Genomic DNA, 27,656 nt, shown 5'->3' with positions numbered 1-27,656 from the left:
TTAGAGTGCACCTGTAATACTGTGTCTAAAAAGGGGGAGGTCCTAGTTTTTCTGTCCCACCCAGGAAAGGTGGAGCTCATGACAAGGGGAAGCTATGAAGACTACAGGGAACACTAGGAGGACGTACATGGGGCAGGGATTCATGTGAAGAAGCTGCTTGCTGCTTGGTCTTGGGCTTGTACCAGGGACTTGGGAGACATGGAAGGAAACACTTGAAAGAGATGTGGGTGAGAGACACACAAAGGGGCTGACAATTGTAGCCTTTATCTTGACTTGGACTTCGATATGGCCCTTTCATTCCAGACTTGCCTGATCCCTTCTGCCTCTTTCCTATAGGTCCCCACCAGAAGGTGCCTTAAACTTGTGGTAAACTTTTGGGACTCAGTGGCCCTGCTTTAGGTCAACGCTGTTTGGCTAGGCATTTAGGGGATGGATACCTAGATAGTTCATTGGGAAACTATTCTTTTTCTTCTCTCTATTGCATACTAATACTGTTAAAGTTCTTTCCATGAAAGGTCTTATGTATTAAGAGTATGTTTTGTCTTTATGTGGCAGATGGCAGAAACTAGAGTGTGCAGGTTAGAGGGTCCCTGGATGCCCCTCAGTCTACTTGCTAACACAACATTTATATCTTTTCATACATTTAGGAAACCTAGATGATGGGAGAGATAGAGACCTTGTCCTGGGGAAGGGCTTGTTCTTCTGTGGGACTCAGGCCAGGAAGGAGAAGTTGGAGTTCCTTGTGTGCTGGCACTTTTGGTCAGCCCAGGGAGAGCTGGTGCTCTTCTCTGCCCCTGTCCCTGTCTGGGTGGCCCCCAGCAACCTAAATTCAGTCTAAGCATATTATCTCTATTCTAATATCTGCCTGCTGTTATCAGCAGATACTTTTTTCCCAGTCTGTTCCTCATACCAGGACTTTTGCCTTTGGCAAGTGCCCCCACTGCATGACCCCACACTTAGCTGACAAGCAGAAACTCTGGGCACCAAGACAATATCCCCCGAGAACTAGGGGTCTGGTGATCCCACACCTGACCACCACTGATTCTTTTACTATTTCTATAGTTTTGCCTTTTCTAGGTTTTGCAGTTGCGTCACACAGTATGTAGCTTTTTCAGACTGGCTTCTTTCCCTTAGAAAACGTATTTAAGTTTCTTCCATGTATTTCGTGTATTGATGGCTCATTTCTTTTTAATGTTGGATAATATTCCATTGTATGGATGTACCACAGTTTTATACTTTACTTACTGAAAGACATCTTGGCTTTCCAAGTTTTGGCAATTATGAATAAATAAATTATGAATAAAGCTATTGTGAACATTAATGTGCATGTTTCTGTGTGGACATAACTTTTCTATTCCTATAGGTGAATATCAAGGAATATGATTGCTGAATTGTATGTTTAGTCAAATTGTCTTCCCCAGTGGATGTACCATTTTGTATTTCTATAGATGAGCATAAATGAGACTTCTTGTTGCTCCTCATCCTTGTCAACATTTGGTGCCATCAGCATTCAATATTTTGACCATTCTATTAGGTCTGTTTTAATTTGCTATTCTTTAATGACGTGATGTGGAATGTCTTTTAATATGGTTATTTGCCATATTAAAATCTTCTTTGGCAAGGTGTTTCTTCAAGTCTTTTGCTTATCTTTAAAGTCAGAAGTTCCTTTTCTTATTGTTGACTTCGAAGAGTTCTTCGTATATTTTGGATAACAGTGTTTTGTCAGGTATGTCTTTAGCAACTTTTCCCTGTTCCCCCCAGCCCCCCCACTCTGTGGCTTGTCTTCTCTTCCTCCTTATAGTGTCTTTAACAAAGTGAAAATTTTAATTTTAATGTAGTCCAGTTGGTCAATTCTTTCTTTCAAAGATCATGCCTTTGGTGTTGATTGTAAAAAGTCATCAGCATACCCAAATCATCTAGACTTATACTTATGTTACCTTCTGGGGTCTTACAGTTTTGTATTTTGCATTTCTGTCTATGCTCCCTTTTGAGTTAATTTTTGAGTTATGAAGGGTTGTTGGAGCCTGCTGCCCTAGAGGGAGCTGGAGTTTTTGGAAAATACCTGTTTACTCTGCATATTGAGTTCCAGGACATTAGAAGTTCTGCAAACAGAACTCCTTCACAGAATTGACTGTTGTTGTCTGAGGATGTGCTGGCACTGCTCATGTTCCCTACTAACCAGGAAAACTTGTTTTCAGCAGTAACTTATTAATCTGTCTAAGCAAAAACACAACTGTGTGCTATTTTCTTGTTCCTTTGTTCATATCTTTAATTAAAGCTTGTGCTGAGAGAGTGAAAGGCAGAGCTGCTCTCGATGGCACGCTCCCCAGCCTCCCCTCATTGCAACTTCATTTAGACTCTGAGTCTTCATTAATGGCCGAGAACTTCATCAGCTGTCCTGACTGTGGCAAAGGGTATAATGTCTGCACTAGATTAATATTTTTTGCATGTGGATTTCCACTGTACCAGCATCATTAAAAAGATTTTTTTTCTCTTTTATATTACATTTGCTCCTTCCTTTGTCAATGATCTGTTCACTATATTTGTGTGGGCCTATTTCTTGGTTTGCTGTCCTGTTATTCTGTTCTGTTGAACAATGTGTCTTTTTTTTTTTTTTTTTTTTGGCTAATATTATACTGTTTTGATCATTGTAGCTTTATAGTAAGTCTTAAAGTTGGGTAGTATAGTCCTATGACTTTATTCTTCTCCTTCAATCTTGAATTGGATACTCTGGGTATTTTGCCCTCCACATATATGAACTTTACAATTAGCTTGATATGCAAAAAATAACGTGTTGGAATTTGGGTACATTTATAGATATATTGAATCTACAGATCAAGGTAGAAATGACTGACATCCAGAAAATATTGATTGTGATTATTTTTTAAGTTCAGCCATATAAAATCTCATTTATATCTTGTAATAACTCTACTTGACAAGACTGTCACCTTGCTTTCTTCCGCATCTGCAAATACTATCACTTTCTCCATGATCTTTTCAATGTTTTCCCATCTATTCAAAAAGTACTCTCTCTTTTTAGCCAAAACAACACCTGTCTTCCCTTAAATTCAAATTCACTTCTTGTGTTATTCAGCCCCACATTCACCCTTTACTTTCAACAAGTCATTTGCCCTTAATCTGTGCCTTCCCATCTCACCCTTGACAATAAGTGTGCATGTGTGTGTTCTTCCCAGTTCACATAGGTACATTTCGTTTTACAGCTAGACTGAATTTTTTGTTGGAAAAAAACAGTTCTTTCTTTAGTGGGATTTCTAAACTTGTACTGAGTATACAGAAGATGCTGAGAAAACACTTCTATTCTTGTAAACTCTGGTATCCACAAGTATTTCATTCATGTTGGGTGTCATTAAGGAAACCTAAAATTCATCTTCTATTGCTTTATTTAAGCTGCAAAATATAGGAGGGAGATAAGACTAGTTTATTGTCTAATGGATTTCATGAAACAGCAGACTCTCATAAAACATTTTTGGGGATAGAATTGTTAGCTTTTTTCTTTATCAGCTGTGCACAAAATACTGGTAAGTTTCTCATGCAGTGATAATATTTTATAGAAGAGAGAACATTTAAATACCAAAATAATAGAAGTTATATCATCTTAAAATTATATGGTACTTTAAATTGAGTAAACTTAACTTTATGAAAAACTCATTATGTTTTCCTTATTGTTGCTAACATTCCCACATATGCACTAGCATGCTCAGCAGCTTTCCAACAGTGAAGGGGTCGGATGCATTCTTCCCTCATTTGGTCCTTCCTAATCGCTTCCTTACTTATTCTGGAAGTGGTCCAAGGCCTCCAAATAATATTTAAAAATCCATTGCAATGGCAAATTAAATTATTTTAAAATTGAAAGCCCTTATCCTGACCATTTCCCTACCACATTATTACACGGAGTTGAGAGTTAGGTATTGGGTTAAGACTGAGAATATAGAGAGTTAAGTATCAAGAGTTAAGATTTTTGGGTCACCTGTGCCATACCTCCTCCATCCTTGACTTATTGTGGACTTTTCTTATTTTATCTCAAGACTTCAGTAAACAACGACTGAATATAGATATTTGCAACAGTTGATATTTTGTTCAAAAATCCCATTTGTGAAATTGGAGTACATCCAGTTTCATTTAGAAGATCTAAATGAAAGAAGTTATTTGTCTGTGGCCATTGAAACTACACATGTATTCACTAGAGGTCTCTTGATGCCAAATGTTTCTGTATCATCAGTATAGGGAGGCTTCACTGCAGGTGTCCTGGAGAACATGAAAATCAAAGGCAGAATATGGGATGAGCTTTTGCCTGAAAGATGGGATGTCAGCTCTGATGTCCTTGAGGGGAAGATGATGCATATGAAGATACCACAGAGATTTCATGTATTAATTTTGGCAAAACACGAAAAGCAGGTGTTGGAACCTGTGGTCAGCTGTCTTCCCACTTTGCTTTCTGGAGCCAACTGTGGTCTCTGTGATTCAATAATCACACTTGATTTGTGAAATGGGCAACGCTCCTCATGGGCTGCTCTATTGTATGTGATGTTTCTATATCCTTCATGTAAGAATTTCAGCAGCAAGATATTATTTCCTCTGGGTGGATTGTGTGATCAAGTCCCTGGAGATTACATTCCTTTTGTAGAGACCATTTAAAAATTATGTGCACTTTTGTGGGCACCCCTGAGGCTCAGTTCCATATCCCCAGCTTGGCGGTCTCCTTCCCTTAGGGAGTTTTACTGCATACATAAATTAAACCTCAGTTAACCGAACATCTCAGTTAAAGAGATGTTATTGCAAATTATAGAAATATTTATGTTACCTTAGATAACTTTTGAATGAATTTGACAATTATTACTTCTTCATTTCTGAACTTTAATGTGAACAAACTTTTTATAACAAAACAACAAAACTTGTTAATGGTTTTCTTGCCAACTTTTTACAAGATTTGTTTAATCATGTTTTTGTTTGTTTGTTTCAAATGGAAAAAACCTTATTTAGAGCTCAAATTCTGCTCTATCTTGCTGGAAAAAGTCTATGATTGACAGGCAGTTTGGCATTGATTAAGGGATGGGCAGAATAGCCAGTATAAGTCAGAAAGTTATGGCAGATCATGTGCAGACTTACCCACTGGACATACTACTTGATATACACTCATTTGGCAACAACATATGTGAGAGGTGAGGGCTGGGTAAAGGGAGGTACCCAGAATGGCATATTAGAAACAACTTTACTTTTATTCCAGGTGCTTGGGATGGTCACCTGAAAGAGTTTAGAGGGGCATGGATCAGAAACTCCTTTACACAATTTGAGTGTTTTTGAGGAAGAATAAATGATTGATGTAGAAGTGTGCTCCAGTTCAGATCCTTTGCTGCTCCTTATTTCTATGATTAACTTCTCTGTGACTCAATTTTCTCACCTGTGAAGTTGGAAAACTAATACAAGTATCTTCTGAGTTAGTGGGAAGTCTTTGCTGTCTCCAGGGGTGCAGGGTGGTAGGGGCTCTGCCATTGCAAACTTGTGGCCTTCAAACTGGTTGTTTACCTTCTTAGTTAGTTGGAAGATTTCCTGACTGAGTCTTGGAAGCGGCTCATACCACTTCCATGGATACTCCATTAGCTAGAACTCATTATAGGCCATGTAAATAATGCAAGGGAGGCTGCAAAATGGGGATTCATTTGCTTTGGAAGAAGTAAAAACCCACCAATTTTGGTGAAGATTAAATAGTCTCTAGTACCCACTGTAATAGCACTTAATGTATGTTTTTTTCTTACTATTATAACTTCCCAGTTTAATGTACTCTGTATACTCTAAAAATATTAGTTCCTTTGTTTACTTGTTTTTTTATGCCACACATATTTGTTAAGACCTACTATGTGCCATTTACTATGCTAGGTTTGGGTAGCTAAAGTGGAGATGATTTTAATTTTTTTTTTTTTTGGTAGCAAAAGAGAAAACCTTCAAAATTTCAAAGCATGTATGTATTATATTACATCATAATCTATAATTGAAAGCAGAAGTCATGCAAAGCCTTCTTTTCCAGATCTACCAGCTCCTCCTTTCTGACTTGGCACAGTTCTGACTGAACACATAGTCAGCATTCAAATATATCTGTTGATTAACAGTGCATTTATTTGATCAAGAAATAAGTGTGTCTGAAACCCATTAATAAATATGAGTCACTCTCTCCAACATGTTCTCTAGAAGGATTTGAATTCTAAGTGAATATTTTGTTTTTTATTAGGGATTTTGGCTAAATTCATTGACCACTTCATTTAGTGCTGTGTAGACAGGACCTTTAGTTCTTGGGTTAATAGATCTTATGGGACCAATTATGTTCTATCCAGGAAGGCAAATTTTTCTACTCTGAATGAGATCTGATTTTCATTAGATAGGTTTGCTACAAGATTATTTGGTGAAAGTCATATCCAGAAGCTTCTGATTTAATTCAAATTTAGCTTCTTCTCCCCCACCTGCATCCCTCTGGTGCCTGAGTCTGAAAGTAGCATGGAGTTTCATTTGGGAAGTTACCACTAACACATTTTGGGCCCAAAGCTAATCTATGGAAAATGAATGAGAGGACGCTTGAGCAAGCTTTCCTCAGAAGAATAAATTAAGGATTCATATTGTATTTCAGCTAGAGCTAGCCAATGATATTCTTTGTGCCATGGTTTCTCAAATAACATAATCCTTGGTGAGTTACAGAAATAAAAGTAAGGAAGGAAAGAACTAGACCAGCTTGGGGTGGGGGGCAGGAAGTTGCATGGGAAAATATGCTGAACCACCTAAAGCATATTTTAATTAACCACAGTGGAGCAAGCTCTAAGTTAACTATGCTTTGGACTCAAGACACCTTGAAGCAGCTAGAGGGATTTTTGGGGATGAATAGCTTTAATTTTGTCCAAAGAAAACCATTATATAACACATCTGTTGGCGGTTAACAGATCTTCAATATGTCTAAAATACTGAAAATAATGTATAGTTAAGGACCATAACTTTGGATTCTCTACTTTTTCATGAATTCAGCAGTAGAAATGAAAACTTAGTAGAAATATGGCTTCCCCACTTACTTATGAGGACTTTTAGAGTTATTCTGAGCAAAAAAAATTCCCTCACCTTTCATAATGCCTGGAGGAGACGCAGCAACCCAAGGATACTTTGAATACCCCCCTCAAGCCTCAGCAATATGTAAACAGAAGAGTGTGTTTGTATTATTGTGCTTGTATTATTGTGTATTAAAATGTTGAGCTTTGATGACTGTCAATTCTTTATCACACATTTCCTCTTGTCCCATGAGTAATTATCTCCTTAGTGGATCTTACAGGAGACTGGAGCTGGGACGAAAGCTGTATATGGGTTGGCAGTGGGGTGGGCAGTAAAATGGGCAGTGTCGAGGGATGTCTTCCCTGCAAAGGCTAAGATCTAGAGGTTTTTATAACTGCCAGCCCTGCTACTCCAATTACCCTGTAAATTATGTTGGTGTTGCCCATCTCCCAGTTATGGTTGGAGGTTTTGAGAATGGAAGGTAATCAGAGTAGATGCAGTGGTTCTTAGTGCTGGCTGCATGTTTGAAACTTCTGAAGAACTTTTAAAGAATAAAGCTGCCAAGGCTCACTCTGAGATATATGATTCAGTTGATTTCGGTTGGGGTCTGCCTGTGTGTTTTAAAATGGTCCTCAGGGGATTATTGTGCAGTCAACATTAAAAACCTTGCAGACAGGGGCAGTTCTGTATTTACCAAGGTGCCAGGGGATAGTCATGCACAAGACAAGGTGCTTTCTCTCAATCACTTGCAGTTTGTCTTTCTCAAAGTCCAGTTTCTCTTCCTTTATCATGGATTCTCTCATTAGTAGGCATTTCTGGAGTAGATCTAGCATTACAATTCTTTGAATACTGAATAGCGACCAGGGTAGTTTGTGTCTTTCAGTTGATCTATATTACTTGTAAAGTGCCCCCTCCACTACCAGAATAAGCTGAAATAAGACACACTGGCTGTTGATTAGTGTTGGATTATCTTGTCTCTGATGCTAGAATTATTTTATAGGCTTGTTGTTTTACTTTCAGTGATATATGAAATAAAATTGTGTGTGTATTTTATACAATATAATAATGCAATAGTACAATCTGAAAAGTAGAGGTCAGTGATTTTACAGTGAAAGTAACCCAGCCACAGCTTTACTTAACTCTTTCCCAGTCTACACTCCCATTACTTTTAGGCTGAATGTACATGCTTATTTATATGATACTGTTTATGCAAACCAGATTTTGTGAATGAAGTTGGAATGAGTTCTTGAGCAGTGATAAGTTGGCTGATCTAATCATACACACATATATGTGGCTAGTTTTTGTTTATTGTCTATAGTCTTAGTTCCCTATACAGTGGAGCCACTTTGCTGGATCTGAAGCTAGGGAAATACCCTCAAGAAAGCTCAGCATGTAAATATCAACAATCAACAAAAAATGGGTAAATTGGGAACCAATGAATTGCTTTGTTAAAGGGGTGATCACAGGTTTTTAAAAAAGGGATCCAATTTACTTAGGTATTTAGGGTGAGGCACATGTAGATGAATCTGAAACTTATTTATTCTATTCCATAAAGAACACCTCCCATGACAGTCCATGAAAATATGTAATGCAATTTTATGTAGAACAACAGAAGTTCATAAGGTTATTTGTTATAACTAGTTGGAGAAATGTTTGACCTGTTTGTGTCCTTCTGGTGAGGGCAGAAAGAAAAGGGGAGTGGTGGAAAGTGTCAGAGATGGCACTGGGCTGGTTATTGGGGAGCCAACCTGGAGCCGCTGCCACAATGTGCTCCATCAATGAAACAATATGACTGAGCCACAGCACCCGTAAGGTTCTTTCTAGTCCAGGCAGCCTACATTTTCACTCGTTATCATGTTTTCCACCATTGTCTAACATTTCAGGGACGGCTGATCACACTCAGGACCAGCCTTTGTACAGCCTTAGGGCCGAGGGCATTTAGGGTGGTGCTTCTCAGTTTCTGTAGAAAGCTCATTGATGTTCTTTAGAGAGTTATTAATTGAAAACAAATAAGCATGCATTTTATAGTCTTCTCAGGACACCTTGGTGGGGGGGCTGGTTACTGAGAGAGTCACTGGAAGCATTGTGGGGCTTTTAAAGGACAGGGAGTTAGTGAGAATTGGAGGGGACGTGTAAGAGAATGTGGGAATGCGTGGAAGAAGGTAGGCGTGGGAGTGGGGAAAGCTTTAGTTAAAGGTCTCTTTCCTTGTCTGTTTGCAGCTGAAATCCACACAGATGTCAAATATGTATTATTATTACATTTTAGAAAGGGTCCTGAATTGTAGCTGTTACTTTGAAGCTTTTCCCAAATGTTTGAAAATAAGGATTACTGAGAACAAATCTCTTAGAAGTTAATTTAGCTGAATCCAAGTGCCAACTTGCGCCAACTGTTCAGGCTGTAACTCTGAGCTGATGTGAGGTTGGAGATCAGAGAATGAACAAAGATTTCCGTTTTTTCCTAATTCCTTACTGGTCCTCCTGGGTCCTACTAAAGCCAAATTTTAAGGAGGTCTTAGGGGATGTGGCTCCAGAGCTGGCCTGAATGAGGAATCCTTTGAAGTTTTCTTTTTTCCCCCTGTTGTTTCTGCTCCATGGAGGTGCAGGATTAGATCCTGGTTCTCCAAGAAGCAGCAGGTGAGAAAGTCACTACAAACACAGACACGATGTTCCTCAGCAGCGTACCATGGAGATAGCAGGTCTGGAGACACTGAAGTTGTTTTAGTGGTGAGCTGAAGTAATGATTTTCACGAAACTGGAAAATGTGTTAAAATGAGTCTGCACCATTGTTTTCTTTTGTAAAAACCTTTGGAAGAAACTATACACAGCTCTTTTGACTAGTTTGCTTAATTTTCAGAGGACATTAAAATCACCGGATATATTTACAGGTTGGGGGAGTTGGAACTCACTCAACGAACACTAATATTTTTGTTTTTAACTTGCTTTCTTCCTTTAGATTACTGAGTATGCTTCTTCTCCCAGTTGCTTGGGACTTCACCTGGTGCTCTGATCTCTTCATAGTCCTCAGTCTCTGGCTGGAAGTGTGTCACGCTCTTTGATTCTCTCCTTCATGCCCTCCCCACTTTCTTATTACACTGTCAGGACAATGTAGTGCTTCCTCAGCTTGTTAGGAGAGGGGCCAGCAAGTTAATTCAGGGTAAAGGATTAATGAGCCACAAGTTCTACCGCAAAGGCTACTAACTTTTTCTTTAAAAGGGTTGATAGTAACTATCTTAGGCTTTGTGATCTCTGTCACAATCACTCTGCTGTTGTGAGAAAGTAGCCAGAAGTAATACTTAGGTGAATGGGCAGAGATGTGTTCCAATAAAGCACTGATTCATGGATGCTGAAATGTGAATTTCGTAGTTTTCACTTGCTAAAGAGTATTTTTCTTTGCAATTTTTAAAAACCATTTGCAAATAGGAAAACTGTTCTTAGCTCATGGATCATACAAAAATAGGGGGCATACTGGCTGGGAGTCATAGTCCGCTGGCACCAGATCTACAGTATAATTCCTTTTAGATAGTTTTTCAATATACATTGGGACATTACATTTCTTTAATAAAAGAAGCAGCAATTTCAGCCATTGTGTATAGGATAGAGGAGGAAGCTTTTAACAGCTCTCAGTCACAGCTCAGGGATGATTGCCTGTCTGCCTAAGACCAGTTCTGGAAAGAATCTCATCTTTCCAGTGTATCTGGTCAACTGCAGATAATCTCCACTGTTGAGCAGGTTTCCCTGAATAAATAAACAGCCTATACTTCTCAGTTAGGTGTCAGAACACAGAAGTCTCTGATTTACACTGTGAGTCATTTATAGAGCTCTAATGATTTATCTTAGGAAATAATGTAAATTCTTTCTTGAGTCCTGCTGTCCTGCAGTAACAATTTTCCAGAATGACCCGCCTTTCTTGTTTCCTTCATTTTTAGGGTATGCCATAATTGAGATACACAAAAACTTAAAAATCCTAGTGATTTAACAAGTAAAAGGTTGTCTCAGTCTAATGCAGATTGATGGCAATGAGTTGGTGGGGCACAGGTTGGGGGAGATGTTCCTATTCCACTCAGTTGTGCAGGGACCAAGTCTTCTTCATCTGGTGATTTGTCATCCCCAAAAACATTGGAGTATCCCACTGGATCCTATGATCTGAACAGCAGGCAGTAGATGATGTGAAGGATCTTGTGAAGAGTCTTTAGGGGCCAGGCTGGGAGCCCATTGGGGGTATTGTCCAGGAGCTGCAGTTCTTCTCCATATGAGCTTCACTATGGGGTTGCTGGGACTTCCTTACAGCATGGCAAGTGGATTCCGGAAGCAAGTCTTCCAAAAGCACAGGAAGTAAATGCTGTTGGTCTCTTAAGTTCTATAAACCAGCACAGAATATCTTCTGTTGTATCCTGCTGTTCAAACAGTTGCATAGACTGTCCCCATTTAAGAGGAGATCATGGAGATCTCACCATTGGAAGAGTTGCAGAGAATTTGCAGCCACCTTGAATCAACCAGAATATTACATTAAGAATCGACATGAGTGAATGCATAAACATGTCAGGACCATAGAGTTCCATATCCACTGCATACTATGGATCACCCCCGGGCATGTCAGAGCTATGAATTTATTGTCTAAAGCTAGGGTTGGCAAACTGCAACCTATGCATTATATCTGGCCAGAGTCTGCTATTGCAAATAAAGATTTATTGAAACACAACCATAATCAATCATATAGAGTTTGTGGCTGCTTCTGTGCTATATTCAGCAGGGTTAAATAATTGTGACAGAGGCCATTTGACCTATAAAGCCTAATATTTACTTTTGACCTTTAGAGAAGTCAATGCCTGTGCTAAAGAGACTCGGAAAATCCCTATCATCAGGACAAAGTGTAGTCATTTGAAATAGCAGGATCTGCCTTTGTGATTGATTTTCGGGCAAGTATGTAACTGGTGGTCAGGAGTTACTCTGGCTTTAATATCTGTCTTTTAAAAGTGAGCAGATTGCGTGTTCTGACATCAAATTGCTCAGATCTCCAGAAAAATGGAATTTTCTGGGAAGTTGCATGTTTGTTCTCAGAAACCCTGACCTGAGTTGGCAGCAAGCTCTGTGCTCATTTTCACCATCTTCCTTTGTGTCTTCCACCTCCGCTGGAGCCATCATGGCTATGGTTAGCAGGACTTGGAGCATGTTTTTCTAGTCTGGACGCTTTGGATGGGACTGCTTTAGGAGGCTTTAGAGCTGAGCTGGCCCAGACTTTTCTTTTCGTTGAGGATTTTTGCATCCATGTTCATCAGAGAAATTGGTCTGTCATTTTCTTTTTTTGTGTGTTGGCTCTTTTTGTTTTTGGTATTAGAGTAACTTTGACCTCATAAAGTATGTTGGAAGTATTCCCTCTTTTACAAATTTTGGAAAGCATTTGAAGAGGATATGTATAAGTTCCTCTTTGAAGGTTTGGGAGAATTCACTTTTAAAGTCATCTGGTCCTTGGAGCTAGAAGGGATCATGCTCGGCGAAATAAGCCAGAAAGAAAAAGAAAAATACCGGATGGTCTCACTCATAGCAGGAATTTAGAAAACCTAAATAAGAGACCAGGAAAAAGACTAATGAATTAAAGTAAAAATCAAAATCAACAAGCATCTATAAACCAGAGACACACTGGGGGGTGGGGGTGGGGAGAGGGAGGGGTAGGGAAAGGAAGGACTAGAGTCAAAATAAGGGGGGGGGGTGCAATTGTGTGGGGAATATAACCAAAATGAAAATGCATACATTGTGCAAAGATGAAAAATGATGTAAGAATTATATAAAATAAAATATTTAAATTAAAAAAAATAAAAATGATAGATGGTGCAAAAAAAAAAAATAAAGTCATCTGGTCCTTTGTGTTTGTTTTTTGGGGGAAAGTTTTGACTACTGTTTCAATTTCTTTGCTTGTTGTAACTTTCCTTTTGCTACTGATCCTATTTATTTGATTTGTTTCCCTTATTTTCTTTGTGAGCCTAGCTAGAGGTTTGTCTATTTTGTTATCTTTTCAAAGAAACAGCTTTCGATTTCATTAATCTGTACTGTCTTTTGATTTCAGTTTCATTTATTTCTGCTCTAATTGTTATTATTTCCTTTCTTCTATTGGATTTTGTTTTTGCATGTTCTTTTTCTTGTTCCTTGAGGTGAGAGATAAAGTTATATATTTGAACTCTGTTGTGTTTCTTGATGGGGGCCTGTATCGCTACATACTTCTTTCTTAATACTCTTGCTGTGTCCCATAAGCTCTGGAAGGTTGTGTCCTCATTGTATATTTGCTGTAGTTTTTTGATTTCTTCATTCACCCAGTAGTCATTCAATAGTGTGTTGTTCAGTTTTCATGTATTAGAGTTTTTTTCCCTGGTTTCTTTTTTATGGTTGATTTCTAGTTTGATGCTTTTATGTTCAGAGAAGTTGATTGGTATAATTTCAATCCTCATGAATTGCTCATACTTGTCTTGCAATCTAATATGTGGTAATTCTGGAGAATGTCCCATGTGCAACTGAGATAAATGTATATAAATTTTTTGGGTGCAGTGTCCTATAAAAGTCTGTTAAGCCCATGTGGTCTACTTCTTTGTTTAAGGCTATTGTGTTCTTATTTGTCTTCTGTCTAGATGATCCATTCATTTATGACAGTGACATGTCTAAGTCCCCCACCACGAAGGTGTTTTTCCCAATATCTGTTTTCAGATTTGCCTTGAAAAATTGATATTTTGATGCTCCTTCATTTAGTGAGTATACATTGATGTTTTGTCTTCCTGATGTATTGCTCCTTAATCATGATATAGTGTCCATCCTTGTCTATTGTTTCTTTTTTTTGGCTTAAAATCTATTTTATCTTAGTTAGGTATCACTATATATTTACCTAAGTTATAGTTGTCGTTACCTTCCTTTGGGGTCCTCCTCACCCTTTTCAGTAGCAGTTCTGTATGGTGTTTCCTTTTTTTCTTACATTGTCATCTATAATGAATTGTCCTACGTGTGTACATGAGGAGACTATTTGTTCTCTTAGCAACATGTCCCTTGAAGGTGACATTATTCCCTTTAGTTTACAAGTGGGAAGAATGAGCCCTTTTGGACAAATAGGTAAAGCGCAGAAAGATTAAACAATTTATTGTTACCTAGCTGAGGGAGACAAAATGCATACAAAGGAATACAATGTTCTGAAGAACTAACTTTCCTATTTCATGATTTACCCTGGGCTGGTATAATGGCTGTGGGGGTGGGGAGGCAGGGGAGAAAGGAAAGATTAATTCAATCAAGGAAGAAGAATAATCAGATCAGTGAAGTAATAAACCTGAGAGAGGAGAAAGAGAAAGGAAGGCAAGTGAAGAGAAATGAGAGAACTCAGCTTTGCAGTAATATTCATATTATCTGTGGTGAATTTCCCTTTGCACTTTATCTGAGCAAAATAAATTCAATAGGATGTCGTAATTGAAATTCAACCAAAATACTGCACATTGTCTGGAATTGGCTTTAAACAATCAAAACAGTCTAGGAGAGACTCTTTATATTTTTCTGATTTTAAAACAGTTGCAGAGAAATGTGCTTCTGATCAGAGGGGAAGGAAGATGAGGGCACTGGGCCAAACACATGTAGGCAGGTGCTGTACAACTTCTCCACGCAGCTCTGCCAGAGCACCTTGCGGGTGTCTCTGGCATTTAATGGAAAATGTGTGTTCCTCTGTTATGCACCGAGAGGAGGATGAGACCTCCCAGCTGATCTGGATTTGATATCAAGACATTATTTGAGACATCACCCCAAGGGTATCAGAATGGGCAATGCCCCCTTCATGCTTTGTCCTGCCCCATGCCTCCACCCAAACTCACGCCGATGTCCTGATTGTAGTTTATCCAGCAACAAAGCATGGAAATCTTTTTATCTCCCAGGATAACAAGGCTGCTGAATATCCATGTTGTCAGTTTTTGAAAAAAATAGCAGAAAGTAAGTCTGTTTTCTGGCCTACTTTCCTTTCCTTGGAATGAAAAAAATTTTCCTCTTTGCCCTTAATGTTCTGTGGCTGGCAGATAGAAGGTCAGAGAAAGGAAACATAATGAAACAGGATGCATACATACCATCTTAGAACAGGTGGGGTGGGTGGGTATGGCTTCAGCCAGAGTGGGTATTATTGCATAGATTCCTAGGGCTGCTATAAAATAGTACCATAAATTTGGTGGCTTAAAGCAACAGAAGTACATTCTCTCACAGTTCTGGGGGTAACTAGCTCAAAATAAAGGTGTTAGCAGAGCCACTAGCCCTCTGAGACTCAGGGTAGAATCCTTCTTTGCCTCTTCCTAGTTCCTAAATGGTTGAAACTTCATCCATTCTTGATAATTCTCGTCTTAACAGCCACATCACTCAGTCTCTGCCTTTGTCATCACATGGTGCTCTCCCTGTTCTGTGTCACATGGTTTTTGTGTCTTCTTAGAGGACAACAGTTATATTGGACCAACACCAACACCTACTTAATGACTTCATTGTAATGGATCACATCTATAAAGATTCTATTTCTAATAAGGTCATATTTACAGTATCCATGGGGTGGGGCTTCAATAAATATTATTGGATGACACAATTCAACCTGTAACTGTAGGTATTCAGGTCTGATATGTGGAAAGGGCAGGTCCTACAATTGCATTTAATTGTCTCAGTTGGCATTTGGTAGGGGCCGGGGGTGGGGGCGTGGGGGAGGGGGAGCAGGGACTGGGGGCGCAATTGCCTGGGCAGAGTGTTCAAGGGAATGTGGAAGGACAGAGTCAAATGAGGTCTGTTGTATCCCCTCATTCATTCCAAGAAGGCAGATTTTGAGGTCTGTAGGAACAGACTGGAGGCTGTTATCAGGGAGATCTAGGAGGAACTGCTCTGGGGCCTTTATGATGCAGTGTGCAGAAGGGGTGAGAGATTTTCTTCATTTTTTCAGGAACATAGTGTAGTCTTGGTGTTAAAGATCCCTATAGGTATTACATTCTTAGTCAGGTGGAATGTTAATTGAAATTGATTATTTTTGATCAATGCCATGGGCGCTGGCTTTTCCTGTGGAGCTGAGCTCTGAGTTAGTCAAATTCATAATATCCTGTGAATGTGGGTATTTCATGGGATTGCGAGTCAAGTTAAACAGTGACCATGGGTAGTGTGTAGGGCTTTTTGAGGCACTCCAAAGCCTGTGTCCCTTTGGGGGCTTCAAGGCTGGTTGCTTCCAAGACTGTGTGGTTGGGGAGGGAGGTATTCAGAGGTAAATGAAGTTAAAATATTATAGTCCCTGATCTTTATGACCAAGGATTGATAGTTTTTCTTGAGAAAACTCTTCTGATTGTTGTGAGTCTTTGATTAATTTCCACAGTTATAAAAAAGTTGATTTTGATGAGTTTGCCAGCATTTTTATGGTTTTTATGGAAGGTTAATTTTATGGAAGTCATGACTACAATATTCTAGAATTCTGTTTTCCCACCCCACCTCCTCCTCAGCAGTTTGATTTTATGTTTTGTTTGTTTCACTCCTCCTAGGTAAAATGACCAGGAAGAATCATTTCTCAGTCTAATAAATTCAGATCAGAACTCATTTGTAATTCTACCCAAATACTCTGTGAAAATGATTATTATTCCACAGAAGAAAAAAATTGTATCCAGAGTGTGTATCTTTGTACTCAGAGGTCTTTTGTTTTTATGTCTAAGAATGTATGGGTGTGTAAACATTCCAGACTTTCTGGATACTATTTGGCAATATCAAGTTAGACAAAGAATTTAAGGTAAATACTGGTAGAAGGGAATCTAACATTTATTGAGCATTTACTATATGCCATTTCATTAGAAAAATGTTATCTTAGGCATTCAGTGATTAATATTTAAGCTGTGAATTCTTTTATTGGATTCCTACACCAGAAATAAAGTAGAATTACCAGGCAAGAAAATACTTAGTGGTCACTTTTAGTTACTAACTACTCCTCAGTATAATTCTTGTTTATTTCTTTGTCTAACTGAGAATGTTTTATTTTATATATATATATATATATGAAAAGTTGAATATGTGTGTGTGTGTATAATATTTTGCTCATTGCTCTTGCGGATGCTGGTAAATTTGCTTTTGATCTCTTTTATTTATTAGATTTTAAGTTATTTGTCTTTTTCTTTTTATTTCATTAATATTTGCAGTATACAACATATTTTCAGAAAGTTGTTGAGTTAATAATTCTTCACTTTAAAATCCAATATGAGGCTAGGCATGTCTTAAAAAAATTCTACCCTAGTTCACAGAAGTGAAATTTCTATAATTCTTGTTTACAAAAATTTGCTTTACATTATTATACGATGTGGCGTTAGTGCCTGAATTAGGCTAAAAATGAAACAAAGATTTCTGTTCCTCTTTGTTATTCACAATAGCCAAAATTCCATGTAAAAACTTAAGGCTATGCAATTGCCCAGTAGGAGGAAAATCTTCCAGGGTAGATTATACAACTTTCATTCCCTTGATTTTGCATCCAGCCTACTTCTCCCTAGCTTGTTAAAGTTATATTTCATTCAGAATGGACAATACAGGGATGGAGGTGGGCTAGGGATACAATATATCAAGGTAAAAGTGTTGTGTCCACATGGGAAAAAAAAGTTCATGGATTTTTAGGGTTACTTATTTTCCCTCAAATTATAAAGTTTATGACAGCCTTTACTATGTATCTGAGCAATGAATGCAAGGGAACTTTGAAGAAAATGTAGAAAAAAGTCACTTCTAGATCAAATTTCTGAGTGTACTCTTTCTGACCTTGTTCTCACATCTCAGAGTAACTCTAGGGCTTTAAAACTGAGGGTTTGCTCTCTGAACATAAATATTTTGCTGAAGATTGCTGTTGAGTGAGCTAAATGGGGACCTCATATTCAACATCCTGGGAGCTGTGTTCATATTCAAAAGTAAGTCTCATGTTCTAAGAAGGCTGTGGGATTTCTTTAGATGATCTTGGTCACATTGACCTTCTCTGGGATGGAGGTTGGAGGACAGACTCCCCATCTGGGACTACTGAAGATCTACTCAAGATCTGTGCTGAGACCTGTTGTAGAATCATTCTTAGGGATTATTTGTCTACAAAGGTGATAGAGAGTATATAATATAACTTATTGAGTCAAATTGAAATTCTGTGTGCATTTAAATTTTCAGATAAACTTTTAACGGGCAAATTTAGAAACATAGAATTTTAACATTCTTTTAGAATGTCTGTGTTACCATTGTCTCTCATGTATGTATGAATCACTATCAGGTTAAGTACAGAACCATCAGCTGTTCTAAAACTCTTTATAGAAGTAATAAATTTTAGAATCCAGGTTTTTTCCAAATTTATACTTGTGGCCCCTCATCTTTCCTTGCTGCATTATGTCAGAACTGAGTGTGATGTGAAGGTATAAACCAAGAACTTAAGAATAAACTAAAATCTTAAGTGTAGACTAAAATCAGAGGTTTAACTTTATAATCCAGGCTCTGATTGCCTTGGTTCCTGTATCATCCCCTACCCCAGGGCTTTTAATTTCTGCAAACATCATGTTCCCTTTCTACAAAATCTTCTACTTTGGGACCATGGGTTCCCTTTCTGGAATGGAAGAGGTAACCCTGGGAAGCTAAGACCTATAGCTTCATGAACATGTTTTTGCTAATTTATGTTTCCCTCTTCTTCTTACAGTTAACAATAAATAATTTCCTGTTTTCCTTTATGTATTGTCTTTGACTTCTCTCTGAGTAGGTTTGCAGTTGTGAGCTGGGGAATATAGTTGGTCAGGATTTGCTGAGCATGGACATGGACATGATTCTTATGGTACCGTCTGTCAAGTTCTACTCCAGAGCTCCTTTTTGATGCAGTTTTTGTCAAGGTGGGGTGTCTAAGTCTGGGCACTGAGCAAGTGGTAAAGACTCATTCATCATTGAACTGAGACCTCCCCTCTCCGGGCTTTCCTGCGGTGGTGTTGGAATTTCTCATCCATGCCTTTTGCAAAACTGTCTGAAGTGATTGGGACCCATGGGACTCTTGTAGCTGGTTGATACCTTTTCTGGGTAATTATTCAACCCAGAAGTGGACACGTCAGAAAGATGTAGAGTTCTGCTTTAGAGGGGGTTACCATATGGCCCGGCATCTTTGGGAAATCCAGAACAGGAAGCCAAGATGTCGGGTCCATTGAAATCTTTCCAGTTGCAGCTTGAGAGTGCCTGTAGGAAACCTGTTCTCTATCTTAACAAACAAGATAAGGTAATGACACATCAACAAAGATGACTTACAGAGGGGATAAACAGTTGGGTTTGTCTAACTTCATACTTGCACCAAGCAAAGAACTAGACTTGTTTTGTTTTTGATTTTTCAATCATTACCTGAGGTTTTCCATTACATATCCTGGATTGTCTTATATGGCACACGAAGAAAATACATATATCATTGTTAATTCTTTATTTACTAAGCTTTGTGTTTGTGATAGATGAAGGAAACTTTAACATGACAGTTGGCATTTTGTGGGAAAAGGCTTGTATGTCAATAAAAAGCTTGTAAATCTAATGAATTGAGACATTAAACAAACTAACATTAGTATGAAGATTTCTTCTGTGTGTGTTCAATATCTTCCAGTTCAGTTTCTTTCAAATTTCAATTAGTGAGTGTTTTTTAATGTAGAAGGTATAAATTGAAGAAAAGCAAAGGTTTTACTTGATAGACAATTCAGGAGAGCTCAGGTAGACTGAAAGAATTTGTTTGTGTCACCTAAAGCCTGTGGATGCTAAAGTTCATAGTTAGGGCCTAGGGCAGCTTTCTGCATTATGTAGAAAATGGAGATGAGCTGAAATTTAATGCTAATATTTTTTCTTGACAGTATCATAGGTTTGACTACTGATTTATTTTAGTGACCTCTGGTAACCCCTGTCAGTGGGCTAGTCTTTTCTCTGTTTTCTTATTCGTTCTCACTAGCTCTATAATAACACTTACCATCTACTACTATGTTGCTCTTTCTGCTGCATATTTAAGTCTGCTTAAAGCAGGATCTGGGTGTTGGCCAACCCTTAATGCAGAGCCATATCTCAGGAGGTGCCCAGTAAATGTTTGGTGAGTGAAGTTGAACAGTGGCTGTCCACAAATAATTCTTTTCTATCTTTGGTTTTCTACTCTTCAGCTCTTCTGCTGGCTTGCTGCCTGCCTGCCCAGTCATGCCTGGTGTTTTAATTATTCCATTAAAACAACTGTTTGCAATAATAACTGTCTTTGTTGATCTTCCCCATTAAAATGTCAAAATTATAGCTGAAGGAGACATACAGTTCTAGATTGTTCTCTTTTTGCTTTATTACTTAGACTCTTTTCCTTTACACATTAAATGTTCATTGGAACTGTATGCCTATTGTACTTTCTATCCAATCAGAACCAAGCATAGTATATAATAAATCCCTATCTTCTGAATTCTCTGGGAAGAAATGAGTAGATTTTAGCATCTTATTATAGATGCAATAATGCACAGGTAGTAGTTACTTTATGTTATGACACCAATTCATAGGAAGGTCAACAAAACCCATAGCCTTTCCATTTCCCAGGTTAGTGTATTATCTATTCTCCTAAATATTCCCTTCATTGTCCTTAGAAACTAGTAGAAAGAAGGATACTAGTACCTTTATTTCCTGAAGTAATAACAATTTTATGCTCCTATAAGATGTCTATCACATTGGGGTTTGTGCAGAAGGAGAAATCTTATTTTGATGCTACTTGAGACTGGCACATCTGGATGCTTTATTTTTTCAAAGACCTCGAACTTTTGCTTCTGGAATCATGTGCTTTATGCATCATGTTTTACAATCATATTGTTTTTCTGTAAATATTAAGTTATCATGTGGGAAACTGTTAAAATAGTATATTGTTATATTTTAAATTTTGTAGCTTTAGCAAAAAAAAAATGCTACCAGTTTCTTACCATTTCATTCTTAAAATAAGTCAGGGCTGTAATCCTTATTTTGATGCTGATAGCTGGAGGAAATAGTTTAATAGCCAATTTCACATTTGAATAAATTTTTTTTAAAGTATTTATTAGACTTTCTATGTTTAGTCATGTTATGCCTTATAATAGTTGCCTCTACAGTTAGGAAAAAAGTACTACATAGTTTTTCAACCATCAGATCTTTTGGGAATTTGCAACGTCACATACATTTCAGCAAGGCATTCCCACAGTCTCTCTGGATTTAAACACTCCTGGTTATGAAAGCAAATTTTCATTTTTATTTTTCCAAGCTGTCTCCTTACATATAGCACTTCAGAAAACTCACCATTACTGGTTTTACTGCTTGATTGCTTAAGAGTTAATTGGTTCGGCACCTGGGCAGGAAACTATTTTGGCAGAAACTCCGTTTTCTTCAAGTTCTAGTCATAAAATTCTGGACAGTGAGTTGTAATCAGGCACTCCTTTTTTACTGTTGAGCACACAAGAATACCGATGTGTTAGCTGAGGAAACTGCAGGACACTCATGTCAAATATGGACATAGCTTTTCAGTTATAATTTGATAGTAAGGCAGCACAGTTTATTTCTTTTTTACTGGGTTTTGCTTTGGGTCTAAATGTTTGATATTAATTTAAAATAACAGTTAATTATATACACTTTCTTCTTATCACAAATTCTCTCTGAATGTGCTATTTCATACCATTAAATAAAAGCAGGGTTTTGTCTCTAATTCTTCCAAGTTGTTAAATTGGAGATGGGGACAGAGAGAATTTATTACTATATTTTAAACAAGTCTATCTTTGACAAGTTTCATATCCATGTTCCTCAGCACCTTAAGTGCTGTCACATCTTTTATACAATCTCCGTATTAATTTGTGATGGCAAAAAATTGTAAGATGGCAGTGTCCAAATTTCAATTTCCTGACCCCCAATCTGGCAAAGAGAAATTGAGTTGTTAGTCTTATAGTTCGTCTGAGAGGCACCGCAGAAGGGGAAAGGAAGGCATAGAGATTTAGTAAGTGTTATCGAGGGCTCTGGATTGGGATCCTCATTACATTTTTCTAGAAGTACAGCAGAGAATGTAATTCCTTTTCAATTCCTTTTGGTTATTGAATTGTGCTTCTTGAATTACGTGGAGTCAGTGTTCTTTGGGGCTATGTATTCTAACAAAAGTCAGCTTCCTGTGTGCACTCAGCTTTCTCATAATTCTTAGCTCACTCCAGCACTTCTATTATTGTTCCACAACAAGGAGAGAACATTGGCAGGTTGTGCTAGAGAATTCGGCACAGCTCTTTGTGTTTATCTTACCTACAACAGCAGCACTCTCTCAGTATGCATAGAAGAATATTACTCTTCCCTGTGACTTCCCTGACTGCTACCTTCTCATCCCATCACCTTCCCTTCCTACATGGGTGAACACAATCCTACGTTGTGTGGTTTTAGGTCCTTGTCTTTATAGTTTCACCATATTTTGTGTTCCCCATCAATGTATTTAATTTTGTATATTTTGCAGTATTATAGAAGCGAATTGCTATAGATATCCTTCTGTGACATTTTTTCCTACTCAACATTATTATATTCCTGTGATTTGTCTGTGCTATTTCTTGTAGTCAAAATTCATTCACCTCAACTAATATTTAATATTTTTCTATATGCCTCTACCACAGTTATGATCATTTCCACTGTTTATGAGTTTTCCTGAGAAAAGTTACATGGGAGGTAACTATTCTTACACTTTGATTTCTAAAAATGTCTTTATTTACCCTTATGCCTGATTAGCATTTGACTGGGTATACCATTTAGGTTGGAATTAATTATTTCTCAGAATTTTGAAGGCATAACGTTAACGTCTTCAAAGTTAGAGAGGCTTCAGATGCTGTTCAGGTTTCTTGTCCTTTGTGGAAAACTGTGTTACCCATTTAGAAGTTTCTAAGATATTCCCTTTGATCATAGGTTTCTGTCAGAGAAATCACTACATGTTGTCTTTCGGTGAGCTTAATTTCATCCATTGTGATGGAGTCTGGATGAGCTCTTGGAATCTGGAAATTCATGTCTTTTATTTCCAAGAAATGCTCTTGATTGATTTTTCAATGATTATAGTGCTTCTGTTTTCTCTTTCTGACACTCCTATTATTTGCGTATAGAATTGTTTAATATTTTCTTTGCTGTTTTCCATTTTTTAGTATTTTTTATCTACTTCCCAAGAGCTTTTTCTCAAGCTTTCTACCAAGTCTTTTATAGAATTTGCCATTTAAACAACTGTATTGCTAATTTCCAAGAAGTCTTTTCTTGTTCTCTGAATAATTTTTAAAACAATTTAAAAAACTGTTCTTTCTTGTTCATAGTTGCAATATATTTTCTTATCTGTGTAATGACAATTAAAATAGTACTCTGCCTCTTCTCTACATAGTCTTTATTTTCCCTTTTATACTTTTGTCCTACTTCTTTTCAGTCCTGATTTTTTTTATTTTTTAATTAATATTTTATTTTATATAATTCTTACATTATTTTTCATTTTTGCACAATGTATGTATTTTCATTTTGGTTATATTCCCCATACAATTGCACCCCCCCTTATTTTTACCCTAGTCCTTTCTCTCCCTTTCCCTCCCTCCATAGTGTGTCTCTGGTTTATAGTTGCTTGTTGATTTTGATTTTTACTTTGCATTAATTAGTCTTTTTCCTGGTCCCTTATTTAGGTTTTCTAAATTCCTGCTATGAGTGAGACCATCGGTATTTTTCTTTTTCTTTCTGGCTTATTTCGCCGAGCATGATCCCTTCTAGCTCCATCCATGTTGCTGCAAACTGCGTGTGTTTATCTTTTTTGATTGCTGAGTAATATTCCATTGTGTATATGTACCACATCTTCTTGATCCAGTCATCTATGTTCAACATCACTTGTAATCAGGGAAATGCAAATCAAAACTACCATGAGATACCATCTTACACCAGTGAGAATGGCGCATATTAAAAAAACTAGCAACAACAAATGTTGGCGAGGTTGTGGAGAAAAAGAAACTCTCCTGCACTGTTGGTGGGAGTGCAAACTGGTCCAACCACTATGGAGAGCTGTGTGGAGATTTCTGGACCTACTAAACATAGAGCTTCCATATGATCCAGCAATTCCACTCCTAGGTATTTACCCAAAGGACACAGAAACATTAATTCCAAAAGGCACCTGCATCCCTATGTTTATAGCAGCACTATTTACAATAGCTAAGCTATGGAAACAACCCAAATGTTCAGTCCTGGGAAAAAAGTAAAGGTTTTCTCCAGCTGTCAGCTGACCTGTGTCTGCCTGGTCATGGAGGAGAATAGGGCCTGAGGGCCAGTTGGGTGCTGTGCTTGGGGATGAGCCACTGCAGAGTGACTGTGTTGTTTCTTTGGGGAGCTCTGATGTTCATTTTTTAGATCTCTTTCCTTGAGATGGTTTGATTCTTTGGAGAAGACTATTCCAGTCTCCTGCCAGCATCCTGGTAGAAAAATGGAGAAAATAAGGCATTTCAGCCTTTGGTATGTATGATTTTGTTTAATCTGCCTGCCTTCATTCAGTATTACTTGCTCTTAATTATCCAGAAATTTCTGTTTTACCTTCTCAAAATAATAAAATTCTTTTCTTCTGTTGAAGTAAGGAAGGGGATGAAGGTGAATCACTTTTTAAATGGACCGTCAATCCTCCAGTTTTTCTCTCCACCCATGTCACTTTCCAGAAGTAGCTGGTGTTCCAATTTTTGAACTTTTTAGTGTTCTGCAATATAAATTGGATTGAATCTTAAATTTCCCATCTTTTTTAAACCTCTCCCAGGTCAATTACCTATCATCCCTCTGTTTCTAACTTCCAGATTTTTCTTGATCTATCTGTTATCTTGTCTTTCTTTTGTCTCCTCCTCTTTCTTCCAGATTTAATGATAGAAGAATCATTAAAGAAGTTTCTTTGAGGGGAGAGGGAATTTTGATATTTTATTTATTATTTACTTTAGACTTCAGGACATGTTTTGGACTTCTGATTTAGAGGGTCAATATGATAATTTTGATAATTTTATTTCTCATATTTTTGGTGGTAATTCTTAGAAAGCAAAAGAAGAGGAGAGGAAGTAAATAAACTTAGAGTTAACATGAACCTTAGAAAACAAGGAAAAACTAAAATTTATTGTACTGTGCAGTATTTTTTTATGTGGGAGGCAAAAAAAAAAAAAGAAATAACGATCTAATCTTAGACATTTAACATAAGGAATGGATCCATTTTTAGTTTTAAAGAAGGAATTTTAGAGGTAAGAAAGTGTCCCTAGTGTTAAAGGAACAAAATCTGCAGAGTTTCAGTTGAAAGCTGAGGTGGGGGCGGAAGGAGAGGAAACTCTGTAGTTGAAAGACTGTTCTGGATAAAAGAATAAGAAAATTCCCTAGAGATCAAATCAGCTGTGGGCCAAATTTTAATCTCTATCCTTTTCCAAGTTGAGAATTTCTCTGTTGCACATGTGCCTTGAATGCTAGAATTGAAGCCCTTTCTTTGCCTGCCAAATCATTGCCTGCCTGATTTTAATGATCAAGCTCTTTAGAAGCTCCAGTTATGATGGTCTTAAGAGAAAAGATGGAAAACCAGGAAGAGATTAGCAGAGCAAAGAGGGAGTCAGGAAAGAAAAGTTATTTTAACCTAAAAGTCTAAGAAAATAAACCATACACCTTGGTTTTGGACTAGTTTACAGCTGACGAAAGCATCTGGAATATTGCAGAGGTCATGGGATGATGTGTTGGGAAGTCTATGAAGTGAAAGAAGTGCTAATGGAGCTTGGGGTCTTTCTTCTAATGATGCTTTACTCTGATTCCTACCTGAGGTGGAGTTGTGGCCTTCACTTCTAGTTCACTTAGGTGTTTGGGTCACCTTGGCAAAATAAGTGCTATCATAATACCTCTTTCTTGGGTATCCCAGACTGTCCAGACATGATTCAAGAATAAAAAGAGTTCAACAGTCTTGTAAGTACTGTGCACTAACCGACTGGTCCAAACACTATGGAAAGCTATATGGAGGTTCCTCAGTCAACTAAAAATGGAGCTATGATATGACCCAGCAATTTCACTCCTAGGGATCTACCCAAAGGACACAAAAACATTAATTCAAAACAATACATGCACCTCTATGTTTATTGCAGCGATATTTATAATAAGTAATATTTGGAATCAACCCAAATGTCCAAAAATAGATAACTGGGTCAAGAAGATGTGGTTTATATACACAATGGAATACTATTCAGCAATCAAAAAAGATAAACTAATGCCATTCACAGCAACGTGGATGGAGCTTGAAGGTATAATGCTCAGTGAAATTAGTCAGAAGGAAAAAGAAAAATGCCACATGGAGAAAATAGGGGAGAAAATAGGGGATCAAGGGGGAAAATAATAATGACAACAAAAAACACAACACAATAAAACAAAAATAATCAGACAAATATAAATCAGAGACATCTGCAGAGGACGGTGAGGGAAAGGGATCAAAATGAGGGTAGGAAGAGCACAAGGGACTATGGTGATGGTCCTCGGGTGACTGGACAGTAAAAATTCTATGGGGACTGCACCTGAGAAAAGAAATCAAACATTGTAAAAAATAAATAAATAAAAATAAAACCTGAATAGGTGATACTGTGGTGGGAGAACTGTGGGGGCTACAACTCTGTAAGAAAAAATACTTTAATTAATTAATAATAATAAAAAGAAAACTAATAGCCAAAAAAAGAGAGTCCAATTGTTCAGAGTCTACATCTCCAGTATAAAATGAGAAAGTTACTTAGCTCTTCCAGTGGCACAGTACTTTTAAAGGAAGCTCAAACAAATGTTTAATTAGCAGGATTCTGGAGTTCAAGAAAGTAAAATGACACACTTAAGTGTGAGAGAGGGAATAAACATATTTTGGAGAGGAGCAATACTTTGTAGGAAATACCTTTCAAAGCAGACATTGAAAGCTTGCTTCTAAAATGAGATATGTGTATTGGAGGTTTTCCCTGTTTTCTTTTTCTGTTTGATTTCTAGTGTGATACCTTTGTGGTTAGAAAAGATGCTTGGTATGATTTTGTCCTTTTTGAATTTTCTGATTCTTATGTTGCAACCCAGTATATGGTCAATCTTGGAGAATGTCCTATGTGTACCTGATAAGAATGTATATTCAGGTATTTTTGTGTGCATTGCTCTCTCTATATTATTATAGAACAGCCTAAGTGCCCAAAAGCAGATGAATGGATCATGAAGATATGGTCCATCTACCGATACATCAGCCCCAGGAGGGGATATAGTGTGTTTTCCTGGAGTGTCAATTTTCTTCCCAGTAAGTAACTTAAAATATACAAACATTAAAAGAAACACAGAATGACTAGTTAGAGCATGTGGTTTCATTTGAATAAAGCACTACACTTCAGCGGCATTCCTGTCCACACTGGCCACTTTAGGCTATACCAACGGACCCTCCCATGTGCAAGTGGGCAGCTTCTGCTCTCCTGGATCCTAGAAGAAATATTTGAGAAACACTGCATTTCACAATTTCTTTGTTGTATGGTCCCATAGTTTTTCTAAAGGTTCCAAGTTCGCTCAGAAGCTAGGGTAGGGAGGAGAGGACAGGGCGTGGATCACGCTAACCCCAGGGAACGCAGACTGGGGGCTCAATCATACTTTACAATCTTCAGAGTTTC

General features: G+C 37.7%; 1 long non-coding RNA gene across 1 annotated transcript in view; it reads left to right on the top strand.

The window, feature by feature from the left end:
* LOC129146339 (uncharacterized) overlaps positions 1-27,656 on the top strand; it is a 106,885-nt gene that overhangs the window by 9,278 nt on the left and 69,951 nt on the right. The gene's annotated exons all lie outside the window — the stretch shown is intronic.

The sequence above is a fragment of the Talpa occidentalis genome, unplaced genomic scaffold, assembly GCF_014898055.3.
Source record: "Talpa occidentalis isolate TD23 unplaced genomic scaffold, MPIMG_talOcc4v2.1 talOcc4.2, whole genome shotgun sequence".
Classification (NCBI taxonomy): Eukaryota; Metazoa; Chordata; class Mammalia; order Eulipotyphla; family Talpidae; genus Talpa; species Talpa occidentalis.
The sequence above is the reverse complement of the archived record's forward strand: the minus strand, read 5'-3'. Positions and strand labels throughout refer to the sequence as shown.